This window comes from Lissotriton vulgaris, chromosome 2_1, assembly GCF_964263255.1.
Source record: "Lissotriton vulgaris chromosome 2_1, aLisVul1.2, whole genome shotgun sequence".
In the NCBI taxonomy this organism is placed as follows: Eukaryota; Metazoa; Chordata; class Amphibia; order Caudata; family Salamandridae; genus Lissotriton; species Lissotriton vulgaris.
Window position 1 is genome coordinate 1002497649 of NC_141687.1, and position 13878 is coordinate 1002511526.

General features: G+C 37.6%; 1 protein-coding gene across 1 annotated transcript in view; it reads left to right on the top strand.

Moving 5' to 3' along the window:
* Nucleotides 1-13878, top strand: part of SLC38A11 (solute carrier family 38 member 11) — a 501004-nt gene that overhangs the window by 287909 nt on the left and 199217 nt on the right. The window lies entirely within an intron of this gene.

A 13878-nucleotide genomic window follows, 5' to 3' on the forward strand; every position in this document is an offset into this window, starting at 1 on the left:
GCTCATGAAACAGAGCCGACAAGCAACACGATCATCATCGAAACTCAAAGAAAAGAAGAATTTGGGGGAAACAAGTGGAAGAGGAAGACCAAGGGGTACCAAAACAAGAGGCGGAAAAAACTCAGAGGCGAAAACAGAAAGGACGAAAGCAAAGAGCGTGTGGGAAACAAACGTGCTCAATACAAAAAGAAGTAACAATGGATGAAACACAGATAAACCAAACAATAGTGAATTTATCCACGAAAGAAATAAGTAACAAGGACAAGAGTACTTTATGCTTAGGCCTTTCATTTTGCCCAGCGGTGCCCATGAATTATGTAGAGGACAAGATAGACATTTTTAAATTTTGTAGAAAATTGAAATTGAAGAAATGGTATAAAATGAAACCAGTAATCAATAAAACAAACCATGGTAATGAAAACATGGAATGGAAGGACAAAATGATTATTGGGGACATTGACAATATGAGAGCATTGGATGAACTGGGTAACGATCAGGATGACCCAAATCTTAGCACTGAGGCTAATGCACTGAGACTTGATGCATTAGAGATGCAATATGATCAAGCAGCAGGTTCTAAATTTAAACTTAAGTCTGCATTTCTCACGAAAATGAATCATGACAATATTGACACCTTTCAGGATCAGGTATGCAAAGAACTACTTGAACTTCGAAGTCGGAACTGTCCGAAACAAATGAAACATTTCAAACATAATCTCACAGCTACATAACATCAAGCTATGAAGGATCTGGCCTCAGACAATAGCATTGTGATCAGACCCGCCGATAAGGGTGGTAATATTGTTGTTTTGCCCATAGAAACGTATATTTGTGAAGCTGAAAGCAATTGAATGATCTCAAGACTTACAAAAAATGCAATAGATCAGAATACAATTCTAGTATCAAGAGCATTTGGGACAAACTTGGAGAATGGAAAGATAAGGGATGGATAGAATAGGAGGAATACTGTTTTCTTAAAAGTGACCATCCTATACTTCCCATTCTATATCTCCTCCCTAAAATTCACAAATATAGAACCAATCCTCCAGGAAGACCCATAATTTCTTCACAGGAATGTGTGCTTGAGAATGTGTCAAGATATGTGGATCACTTTTTACGTGAATATGTCATGGGTTTACCCACATATGTAAGGGACACCAAGGGCTTTTTAGAAAGAATAGAGAGGTTATATGGCAAGAGGACTACCTACTCCTCACAATGGATGTTAATTCCCTGTATACAGTGATCGAGCACCAACAGGGATTAGAAGCTTGTGCTAGGTTTCTGAAAGGGAGGAAGATAGAATATCTTAGACATACCACCATGTTATTATATATGATCAAACATTGCCTGGAGAATAATTTCTTCCTATTTAATGACGAAATCTTTGTTCAAACAAACCCACGGGACCGCGAAGGGGACATGTTTTGCGCCAAGTTTTGCAAATCTGTTCATGGGGGCGTGGGAACATGACATCAGCAACAGCAGTGAATTCCAAGATGACTTTGATAGAGTCGTAGTTTGGCTACGCTACATAGACAACATTTTTGTCATCTGGAAAGGTGACAAAGATTTACCCCTTGACTTTGTCAAGAGACTGAATCAGAATGAGAAAAACATAACACTTACATGCAACATTAGTAATGTTGAGGTCGAATATCTGGACACGAAGGTACAGATAAGGCAGAACACTGTTCAAACAGTATTGTATCGAAAAAATACCGCTGCAAACATTCTACTCCATGCTCTGAGCAGCCATCCTGAAAAACTCAAATGGAGTATTCCGTATGGTGAGCTGCTCAGAGCAAAAAGGAACTGTAGTAATGAGACTGACTACATTAAAGAACAAACAGTCATATCGCAAAGATTCCTGGCAAGGGGTTATCCTGAATGGGTTATAAAGAGAGCTATTAACAAAGTCAGTCAAGTATAACGTGAGAATCTCCTTAAAAATACTAGTAAAGAACTAAATGATGACTCTGAGACTAATGTTACCAGAGTCATTTTAAACTACAATGGAAACTCCAACCAGGTGAGAAAATGTATAGTAAAAAATTGGAGTATCCTCAAAGGAGATTCTATCATAGGAGATATGTTACCTGACAGACACAATATAACCTACAGACGAGGGCGCAATCTAAGTGACATGTTGCTACACAATGACATCAGTGCCAAGACTGTACACAGGGGCATTGACCTTGAAGGTTTCTACCCCTGTGGACACTGCAAAGCTTGCACCAACAGTCACATGGTCAAGGAATATTGGAACCCCAGCACCAACAAAAAGATAAAGATCAACCAATTCCTGAATTGTACTAGTATGTTTGTGGTGTATGTGCTGGTCTGCCCATGTGATCTTAAATATGTGGGCAGTACCACACATATGGCGAAAAAACGAATACTAGAACATACAAGAGCAATCAGTAAGGGAGACAAAACATATCCCATAGCTCGTCACTTTGAGACCTTTCACTACTCAGACCCCTCCAAGCTGTCCTTTCACATTATTGAACAAGTAAACATGAATCAAAGGGGTGGCAATTGCACTTTAAAACTCAGGCAAAGAGAATCTAAACACATCGTTAGTCTCTGCACTTGCCACCCAAAAGGGCATAACATGGACGAGGAATTAAGTGTTCATCTACAGGAAGAGTAGTAGTCTGTCTTTTAGGACCTTTAATAAAAACAGGAATGTAAATGTTATGGATTATCTATGCAATCCTCTGAATACTTTCATATTGATTCTCTTTTTTCTCTCTCTCTCGTTTTTTCTCACAGGAAGAAAGGGAGGGACACTGTCTCATGCTTGTGGCACTTGTACCCTAATCTTTCTCCGTGGTTCATCCTTCATTCTTTCTCCAAGTATGTAATGGATTTTATCATTTTAGAGATTTAATTTTGAGCACTGTTATGTTTTGTTAATTATAGCGTTATATCATGGCTTTTTGGAGATTGAGATCAACTCCCCTTAACCTCACCATCACAATCCACGTTTGGCGATATATATACAGAATTGTATATGGACCCTTATGGATGGAGATCCCACTAACTAAGGTTTATTTTCTCCAGTAGCACTGTCTGTATGCTCTTTGTACGACAATTACATTGAGGACTCATACGAGTCACGTTATGACTGGCTAAGACCTTTAGCACTAACCAGCTAATACATGGGATCGATTAATGGTCTTTATAAGTCAAGTCTCTAACACCATACATGCCTCGGTACTATGTCAGTATCTTTCCCTGCATACTCACGTATTCTTTCACACTAGGATTTACACGTTTAAAGGTTATTGTTAATTTTTGGCATGGCACTAATTAGTAGAAACTACATTACCCAAAATATCTTTTGATTTTGGTTTGCGTATACTACATGCATTTTATGAACCTAATGACAGCGCATATAGCGGGAGTAATACTGTGTGATGTTTTTGACGATCTGACTGTCAGTTACTAGAGGCAATGATGGCGGTTTTGTACAATGATACATACATGCTAGAAACTGAATGCAAAATGTTAAGATTTTTAAAGATGTCGTATGCAATGTTTGCTAAACAGACAGTCCGCTTTCTATTATTATTACAAGGAAGTATGTTTAAATGTGACAAACTTTATGGACAATGATTGTGTGATCAAGCGTCATGTTTGGTTTATGGAGTGAATAAACCTACCTACCTTGGAAACATTGCAGTAGCCCTGTGGTTTATTTCGACCCGAGTGCTCGTTTAGAACACCGTTTCTGTGTGATTATATATGTATATATATATATTCCCACGTTATAGTTAGTTGGACTCACTATAACTTGCGCATGCAATGCACTGCTGATGACATCACATATTACATCACTCATTACATGGTTAGTGATATCACTCATGACATCACTGATGACACCATCCAGTGAATGTGTCTTTCTAAAAAATAAATATGTTTTATATATGTATATGTAAAGGTCGATGGAAGAATAAATGTTTAAATTATTGTCTTAATTAATGTTTTTTTTTTAAATTGATTGGTTAACTGGCTTATTAAGTGTATCTTAGTGAATACATATATTAGCGAGTAATGTTTAAATATTTAAATATATATATCAGTGTTTCACTTTGTGTATAAGTGGCTGTATGGGTTGGTGAGTAGCTACATGTGTGTGTATATGGGTTATTATATGTTTTTTTAGTATATGTTTTTTTAGTATCAGTATGAGTGTCTGTATAGTTAGGTGGGGGTGTTACTTAGCACATAGATGTATCAATGACTGACTCACTGTTTGTATGTTTTTTGAAAACAGCATATGTGCAGGACTGTATGAGTGGATGAGTGTGTATATGTGTGTGTTAGTGATTGAATGCCTGTCTCACTAGTGTGTTTATCAGTAACAAGATATATTTTAATCTAGTATATGTGAGTATTGATGTATATAAGTCAGTATATGTGAGAGTGAGAGATTGTAAGAGTTCCTGTTTAAATAAGTATGTGTTTCTATAAGTGATTGTTTAAGAGAGTACATATGTGTAAGTTTCCTTAGAAGTAAGGTGGTAGTGTGTGTATATCTGTATATGCAAATAAATGGATGTTTATTAGTTTATTTGCATGTGTGTGTGAGTATATGTGTGAGTAACTTTTTGATGACTGTCGGTGTGTAACAGGATGAATAGGGGTATCACTACATATGATGAGTGAGTATATGTATGAGTGACTATATAAAACTGTTGGTGAATGTGTGAATGTGTACATAGATGGTGAAATTACTGAATTGGTTGTTGTAACTGGTATGGGTATATCCACTTTTTTGAAAATGTTAGTTTCTATTTTTGAATATGTGTTTCAAAGGTTACTTTACAGTGAAAGGAGGTCTGTCACTGTGTCACAAGGATGGTGTCATCAGTGATGTCATGAGTGATGTCACTGACCATGTCATGAGTGATGTAATATGTGATGTCATAAGCAGTGCATTGCACGCGCAAGTTATAGTGAGTCCAACTAACTATAACGTGGGAATTTCAATGGTTTTATGTCAGTAAAATTTCCAGCTAACTATAACTGGTGTGAAACCTCTGTTTTTTTCAGTGAATTTAATAGGTTTTTTAAATGCTAATTCCTAACTATAACTGGTGTGAAACCTCTGGTTTTTTCAGTGAATTTCAAAGGTTTTTTAAATGCTAATTCCTAACTATAACTGGTGTGAAACCTCTGTTTTTTTCAGTGAATTTCATAGGTTTTTTTAATGCTAATTCCTAACTATAACTGGTGTGAAACCTCTGGTTTTTTCAGTGAATTTCATAGGTTTTTTAATGCTAATTTCTAACTATAACTGGTGTGAAACCTTTGTTTTTTTCTGTGAATTTCATAGGTTTTTTAACTGCTAATGTTTAACTTTTTATAGGGCTTCATACCTATGTACTTTTTAGTGAATTTCTAAGCTTATTTTTTTGCAAATGTCTATAGCTGAGAAAGGTATGTTTTTCTAAAAATGAACCCTATATTGTATATTAAGATAATATTTTTGTTTTAAAATAGTATTTTACTTTTTTTTTCATATTTGACTCTGGAGCGCGTACCGGTGAACGCCACGGTGCGCGTACCGGTGCGCGTTCCGTCAGTGCACCAACAAAATTTTTTTTTTTTTAAATGAAGGAGTGAGCATGAGGAATGGTGACAGAGAGAGTGGTGTTAAGACAAAGAGAGCTAGAGGGAGGAACACAGAAGGACTGTGTAATAGATAGTAAGACAGAGAAAAGGTGTAAGAGGAAGTAACTGAGAAAAAGAAAATGAATAAGGGAGCAAAAGAAGAGAAGAAAGAGGAAGAAGACTAAAGCAGAGGTTCTGGGAAAATGTGAATGGGTGATGAAAGTAAAAGGAAGGAGACTTAAGTATGGGGAATGACAGATAGTGACGGAACCAGAGAAAAAAAACAGTAGTGACGGAGGGAAAGAAAATAGCAGTGAGTGTAAGTAAAGAGGAGTGAAAGAGGGTGGATATAAGTGAATAAGGGTAAGACATGGGAAGTGACAGAGAGAAAGAAGAGAGAGAGTAAAGGAAGGAGTGTCACAAAGGGACTAAGTGAACCAGTAAAAAAGGTAAGTGAAGGAGTGTGGATAAGCAGAGGTACTGAAAGAAGTTGAATGTGGTAGGAAGTAAACATGGAGGATAAGAATAAGTGAGGGAAGCAAAGTAAGGAAACAGGGGTGAGGTAGAGTGAGAGAAAAGTAGTGAGGTTAAAGCAAAGGGTGATAACAAACTACATTTTGTAAACACACTTACCATATAATTAATGAAACTTGTATCTGTGAAAGACAAAAGAAAAAACACGTTATAATTAGTTAAAAATATATATTAAATCTAGAAGAAGCAGTTCAAGAGGTTTAGAAATCTAAAAAAGTTTACTAAGAAATAGAGCAATAGTGAAGCAAAGAAACTCAGTGCCTTATTTATGAAGACCTTGCGCCAAAAGAGCATCACTTATTTCCCATGTATAAAGTGATGCACCGGTTGCACAAGGCAATCATAAATAAGGGCCACATGAAAATACCATTCATTTGCACCCAAAATCGTTTTTTGAATAACATTTAAAAAACACTGCCCAGAACCTATGTACAAGCACTGAATTTCACTTTTGAAATCTCACTATTTCCCAAAATACAAATCCTCTACCTTGCAAATGTTGATAGCAAGCATTATCAAAAAGCAGAACACAAAACAAGAGCAAAGAAACTCAAGGCCTTATTTATAAAGGCCTTGCGCCAGAAGAACGTCATTTATTTCCCATGTTAAAAGTGACATACTGACGCCACAAGACAATCATAAATAACAGCCAAATATAAATTCCATTGATTTGCCCCCAAAATCGTTTTTTGATTAACATTTAAAAAACACGGCACAGAACCTATGTACAAGCACAGAATTTCAGTTTTGAAACATCACTGTTTCCCAAAATACAAATCCTCTACCTTGCAAATGTTGATATCAAGCATTATCAAAAAGCCAAAAACAAACCAAAAGCAAATAAACTCAGGGCCTTATTTATGAAGTTCTTGCGCCACCAGTGCGTCACTTATTACCCATGTTTAAAGTGATGCATCGGCTGCACAAGGCAATCATAAATAAGGGCCAAATGAAAATACCAATGAATTGCACCCAAAATCGTTTTTTGAATAACATTTAAGAAACACTGCGCAGAACCTATGTACAACCACTCAATATCACTTTTGAAACATCACTGTGTCCCAAAATACAAATCCACTATCTTGCAAATGTTCATAATAAGTATTATCAAAAAGCAAAAAACAAATCAACAGCCAACAAACTCAGGGCCTTATTTATGAAGGCCTTGCGCCACAAGAGCGTCACTTATTTTCCATGTTTAAAGTGATGCACCGGCTGCACAAGGCAATCATAAATAAGGGCCAAATGAAAATACCAATGAATTACCCCCAAAATCGTTTTTTGAATAACATTTTAGAAAGACAACACAGGACCTATATACAAGCATACAATTTCACTACTGAAACATAACTATCTGCTTCCAAATATTCTCCATAGAGCAAACAAGTCTCTATCTTAATTAAATAAATCATTTCTTACCTTTACAAATGCTTTGGGAGATTGGAAACAGTGTCAGACACACACACCAATTTTTCTTTAGCAGAGCAAAAGGTGTGCACTCAATACACTGAAACCAAGACTGGCATAGAAAATCTCTAACTTTGTACACATATGCCTTAATTCAACCAATCAAAAGTCTTCCCTCACTATTTTCAAACCAACACCCTTCCCCCTCTCAGATCTTTCTATCTGTTACCATAGCAACTCCCTCCTAACTGAACTCTCAGGTTCAAAGGTTTATTGTACAATGTTGCAAATTAACTCAGCAAGGATGTTTGATCTCTCAATACACCAGCTTATCCAGGGCATTATTGCTTTTAGTGACTTTTTTTTAACCATTCAAATTGCTTCTTTCACACAACACAACCATGCACCCTAACTTTCAGTTTTCAACTGTCTGAATCCACCAATCATTGCTTGTGATTCAAGAGCAGTGAAACTCCACAATTATTTTTTTGTAAACTCCTACTGTTCCAACTGCCATTTCATTCCCACACTTCACCTGACTGCACCAGAACCTTCTCACATCATGTATTCTGTATGGATTATTGGACATAGCTACATCCACTGGGCTCAAAGGTATGCAGCAAGCAGAAATTATCACAACCTTGATTTATCAAATCTGGAAATCAAGTGGATTGGCCAGAGAGGATTGAGATGTCATCAATTGATACCATTGGTGAAAACCTTTTTGCATCTGCCAAGCCCTGACCTCTTAATAGTGCACTGTGGTGGAAATGATTTGGGCACTATGACTGGGGTTGGTCTGGAAATGCTTTTAAAGGACACCTTTGATCAATTGATGACACTTTTTCCACAAACTGCCTTGGTATATTCCAATATATGCCAAAGACAGAAATGGAACTGGTCCAACCAATTTTGTCCACAATTTGAGAAAGCACGGAAACATGTGAATAAATCTGTTTCTGCTTACATGAGAGGCTGTTGAATGGGTTCAATATACAATAATAACTTGCGTTACAACATGCAAGACATCTACAGAGGAGATGGTGTGCACTTCTCAGATGAGGGAAATAGAATATTCCTCCTGAATTTAAGACTGTGCATTGGAACCTACTTGTAGGTACCTAAATCAGCCACAGAACCCAAAAGCTCTTTTCAGAGCTACCCTACCTCTGATCATTCAAAACGTTTATCTTTTTCTAACTTTTTTCACTATTTTTCACCAAAGTACGCTTCCCGGTACGCTCCCCGGTGCGCGTACCGGGCACTTCCCCCGCGAAAAATTCAAATTGTTTTTTTTTTTTGCCTTTATGAGCCTCCTAAGCACCCCTCAGAAAACCTAGAGGGTCAGGAAGTGTCTACCGTGCCCCCTTCTACCCATTCCGAACATTGTTTGCCCTCCATCTTGTGTCTCGATTGTACCGAAACACAAAATGGAGGACTCCCGTTACGCTGCCGGTACGCGTACCGGGGCGCGCACCGGTAAGCGCTCCATAAAAAAAGGTGGGAAAGTAATTTACAGAAAAACCACTGGAGACACTTTCATCAAATATAGAATAGGCCCAACTACATAGCAGTCCCTTCCATTTGCCCAAATTTGGTGGAATTCCATTGAGACATTTAGGCTACAGGCCTGTCTAAATATCCTGAGGTAAATTACATGACCAAAACACATATGAAGTGTTAGAATTTACAACCAATTAAAAAGTTTCTTTCATTTTCTACGATTATTTCCTGACATTTGATTGGTTATGTACATGAATAAATAAAAAAAAAGAGAAGGAAACACAGCCATTTTGACTACTGCTTCCTGAAGTACATTTGAAAAGAAATAACACTGACAACTTCAACTGCTTTCTCAAAGGTAAGTTGTTATTTTGGAAAGTGAAGTATGTTGTACACTTTAAGTTAATTTGAGAAAAAATATTCTGTTAGTTATATACTATCCCTCTGTAATAGTTATAGATTGAGATAGACTTCTCTGTTATAGTTATGGATTGAGTTAGGCTTCCCTTGTATTATTATAAATTTACTTAGGCTTCATCACAAACTCTTTGTTATATTTCAAATTCCAGCCTGATACCATACACTGCCCAAAGATAACTTCACTGTTAAAAAATCCAAACTACATGTCTGAACTTAAACCCAACAGTGCCCTATCTCTACTGATATAATTATTTTTTATGCAATTTACAGCAACAAAATGGAAGGAGAAAAGAATATTTCTTTTGAAATTGTTTTGGACAACAACCATGATGGAAAAAATGCTGAAAATGATTACATTGACTTTATGGATGAGTCTCTGGACCTTGAATTACTTGAGTGTGTGGAATCAATGGAAACACAGAATGTAAATGAAGAGATTCCAGACAACATTTTATTAGAAGTTTTAATAAATTATGAAAAAGAATCAGAAGAATAAATTTATATTTAATAATCAAAAATTGTTCGAGCCATTATTCATTTTTATATGTAATTCATCAAGAAGATCAAAAATGTTTAAAATATAAAGTGAGACCTATAGTATACTGTACAACTTTTTTGTGTTACATAGAAAGTTTGCTCATAGTTACTTCATTTCTCCCACTATATTATCTCCAATGTCTATTTTACATCTCTTTATCATCTCCTGCCTCCATGTTGTTTCTGCTTTCCTGACAGACTATGGTATGGATTCCATATACCACAATAACTTCTGTAACAACATGCAAGATATCTACAAAGGAAACGGTGTATATTAAATTATAGACTCTGCATTGATACCTTCATGTTGGTACTTAAATAAAAATAAAAAAACAACAAAAAAAACAATTAATAAACATACAATTTTTTTAAGTGATTTTTTTCCCCATAGTACGCTCCCCGGTGCACTCCCCGGTGCGCGTACCGGGCGCTTCCCCCGCGAAAATCGAAAAAAAAAAAAAATTGAGACCCGCGGGCCCTTTAAAGGCCCCCACATCAAACCTAGGGGGTCAGGGGGGGTCTACCCTGCCCCCTTATGGTCAATTGCCCCCTTTGTTTTTGCCACCTCTTGTGTCTCGCTTTTACAGAGTCACAAGATGGCGGCCGCTCCAGACTGTTTAGAATGTTTACAGACACCCGAGACCCAATCAGCTTTCTGCGCGCAAGTCGCGTGGCGCGCCCCGTGCGCGTACCCGTGCGCGTACCGGGGCGCTACCATAGATATATATATTTTTTTGAACCTAAATTACTCAAAATCCACTGGAGCACATATCTTGAGACATAGCAAAGGCACATCGGGCAACCAGTCCCTACAATTTTGCCAAGTTTGGTGTAAATCCATTCAGCCGTTCGAGCTAAAAGTGAAATCGACCGCCCTATGGAAATTAACATGGGAAAACGTGTTTTGGGACCCCCCTTTTATCTCGGACCCCACTTGACGAATCCCCCCCAAACTTTCAGGGAAGGACCGGGGTGCCGCGAGGTCATTTTGAGGAAATTTTCAGGCAGATTCGTCCACCGGCGCCAAAGTTATTCTAAATAGAATTTGAGATTTAACATTGAAAAAAATCCTAACTATAACTACCTACTGGCGACCGCCAGTAGGTAATATATGTATATATATGTATATATATATATATATATATATATATATATATATATATATATATATATATATATATATATATATATATATTGTTGTTTGGCAATATTTATACTTTATAACAAAAAATCACCTAGTACTTCATTGCAATTGATTTTTAAATCTTAAGGCAAATGTACCAGTCATGTCAAATTTCTCTCATTTAAAAAAAGCATTAGTAGCTAGTTCCGCAGAACCACCCCCCCCCCCCACCCCCGCTGCATAAAACGTAGAGAAAGGTTATGTCTCTTCATCCTGATATGAGTGTTTTCCATTTTGGAGCCTAAACTTATTTGTTCATTTCAAAACAGATTAAGACATATGTATGTTTACATTTCTGCCTCATATAAATCTTTCTTTCTTTCTATGCCAAAGTTACGCAACCATTTCCCAAATGGACATTCCACCACTTCCCTGATTCTAACAATACATAGTGTGTAACCTGAAATAGAGATGTAATATGTGGGAGCCTGCAATCTTTGAAAACAAACCTGTGCCTAACTTCCATATGAACTTGTGATGCTGCTAGTCGCCTATGATAAAACAAAAATTACGCCACCACTCAACTGTTATAACGTATTGCAGTTGTGTTCTGACGTCACAATGCCTGCTGCAAGAGCCAGCAGTCAAGAGGAAAGGCAGGTTACAGAGCATATTTCTAATTACCCATCTATAGCAAACATTATGTACATGACCAACAATGACGAAGGGCTTATTTTCTGTTTCAGCATAGTAGAATTGTCATTCAACATTTAGATCACTGTGGCATCTTGTCTGAATAAATTCACTCATGGCTCGATTGTTATGAAGCCTAAGTGGATTATTTAAAGAATGGGAAGCAGTTTTCCAGGTGACTGAAGGTCATCATCTTTGCCTTTTCAGAAATTTGGAAGAAGACCCTGTGCCAAAGCCTCTGCAGTGGAAGCTCTTTCAACCACACTTAAAGCTGACCAGCCGCCATGCATTGCAGACAGGCCAGCATACTTTCTTGTTTTGCAGAGAAAAATCGCTGAAGTAGGAGTCTATTTCTGCACGACAAAAAAATAATTGGCCCTGTTTCACTGAGAAGCTTCCCCAGCATGTGTTTCTTTTTCCTCTTGTTTCCTGTACGGGATCACCAGGTTTTCCTGGCTTTCCAGAACGGGAAAAATATACAGCACGAATAGGGCAGACCTTCTGATGTACAGGCCATCAGTGAATGGTTTGTGCCATTGGAGTCAATTGAGGTTACTCTGGTGGAATCCTGGTTCTTCATCCATCTCTAAACTGTAACCACAAGTTTTAGGGATGGGGCATTTATCACTTTATTTTGGCAGATGCCAGTCACCCACCTGTTTAATTGCTTGCATCAACAATTAATGCATTTTCAGAATGGCTCTCAAAGTTTTAGTGATGTAATCCTTTAGAATTTAAATATTTTTCTAATTTCCTTAATATAGCTTCATTTTTGGACTCTCAGAGGGAACTGATAAGTATGCCCTAGACATTTTTACTTTTGTATATTCAACCACAAATTACATCATTATAAATATCTATCAATGTAAGCAAAAAATATGGTGCATCTGTTATTGCCATCGCATTAATGCACCTGACAGGAGCAAAGGGGTAATAGAAAACGAATGGAGCAGCATAATTTAGACTCCAACTTCATTAACATGTGTGATACATTTAATTTTAAAGACTTATTAGTATGTAACTGGTGTATCCACGAAGAATTCACATATCCGTTTATTAGGTTGATTAATCAAATCATGTATTCATGTTCTTGATATATATTCACGGATAAAAATTATCATTTGTTTCTCATTGATTTATACTGCTAAAACGTGCATCCATTTTGATTCTCGAGTTAAATTAACCTGACATTAAGACTCAGCCGAACTGTCTGCTTTAACACTGCCAGTACATTGGTTTCTTTGATTTGCCGGTGTGTTATCATATTTCTCGTTAGCTAGAGAAATGCCTGTTGTATGTATTAGACTGCTGATAGTGAGATTTGGAAGGAGAAAGTTCACTATGAATGCTGGCAGTGATGGTGAGAGAAAGCCACCCGTTCATGGTGGACCAAGAGGATGAAACATCCAAAGCCAACAGCTGAACTTCTGATGGTGTGGAGATGGAAATTTAGGGCCAGATTACGATGACAGTGAGACCACCACCGACAGCCCGTCATTGACGTTGTCGCCGCCATCGTAATAATGATTCCCGCCCGCCACATTAGGATGGCAGGCAGATGTTTGGCAGTCGAAGAGATCGACCGCCAGGGATCAGACGGACTCAGGGAGCCCATCGGAATGTCACACAGAACCGCATCCCTACAATGGTGCCAGTGCCTGCCAGGCGCCACCGTAGGAATTGCGATGTTCCTTCCCACCAGTCATTTCATGGCGGGTTACTCACCATGAAAAGGCACGTGGAAAGGGATATTAGGGGCCTGTAGCGGGCCACTCTTCACCCCTGGTCATTCCGACATGGGCCCTGAGAGCGCTCAGATACCCCTAGGGGTGACAGTGCTGTGCTATACAAATGCTGATTTATTGATTGATATATACGATTAGGACTAACTTTTTGAAATAAACATTTATGGTTGAATTTATTGATTGTTGGAGTCATATATGCTTCATAAAATTGGAAATTACTTTCAGATGTTAACTTCCATACATCGCTTTACGTCGACTAACTACAAAGGTCCATACGACCAATGGCGATAT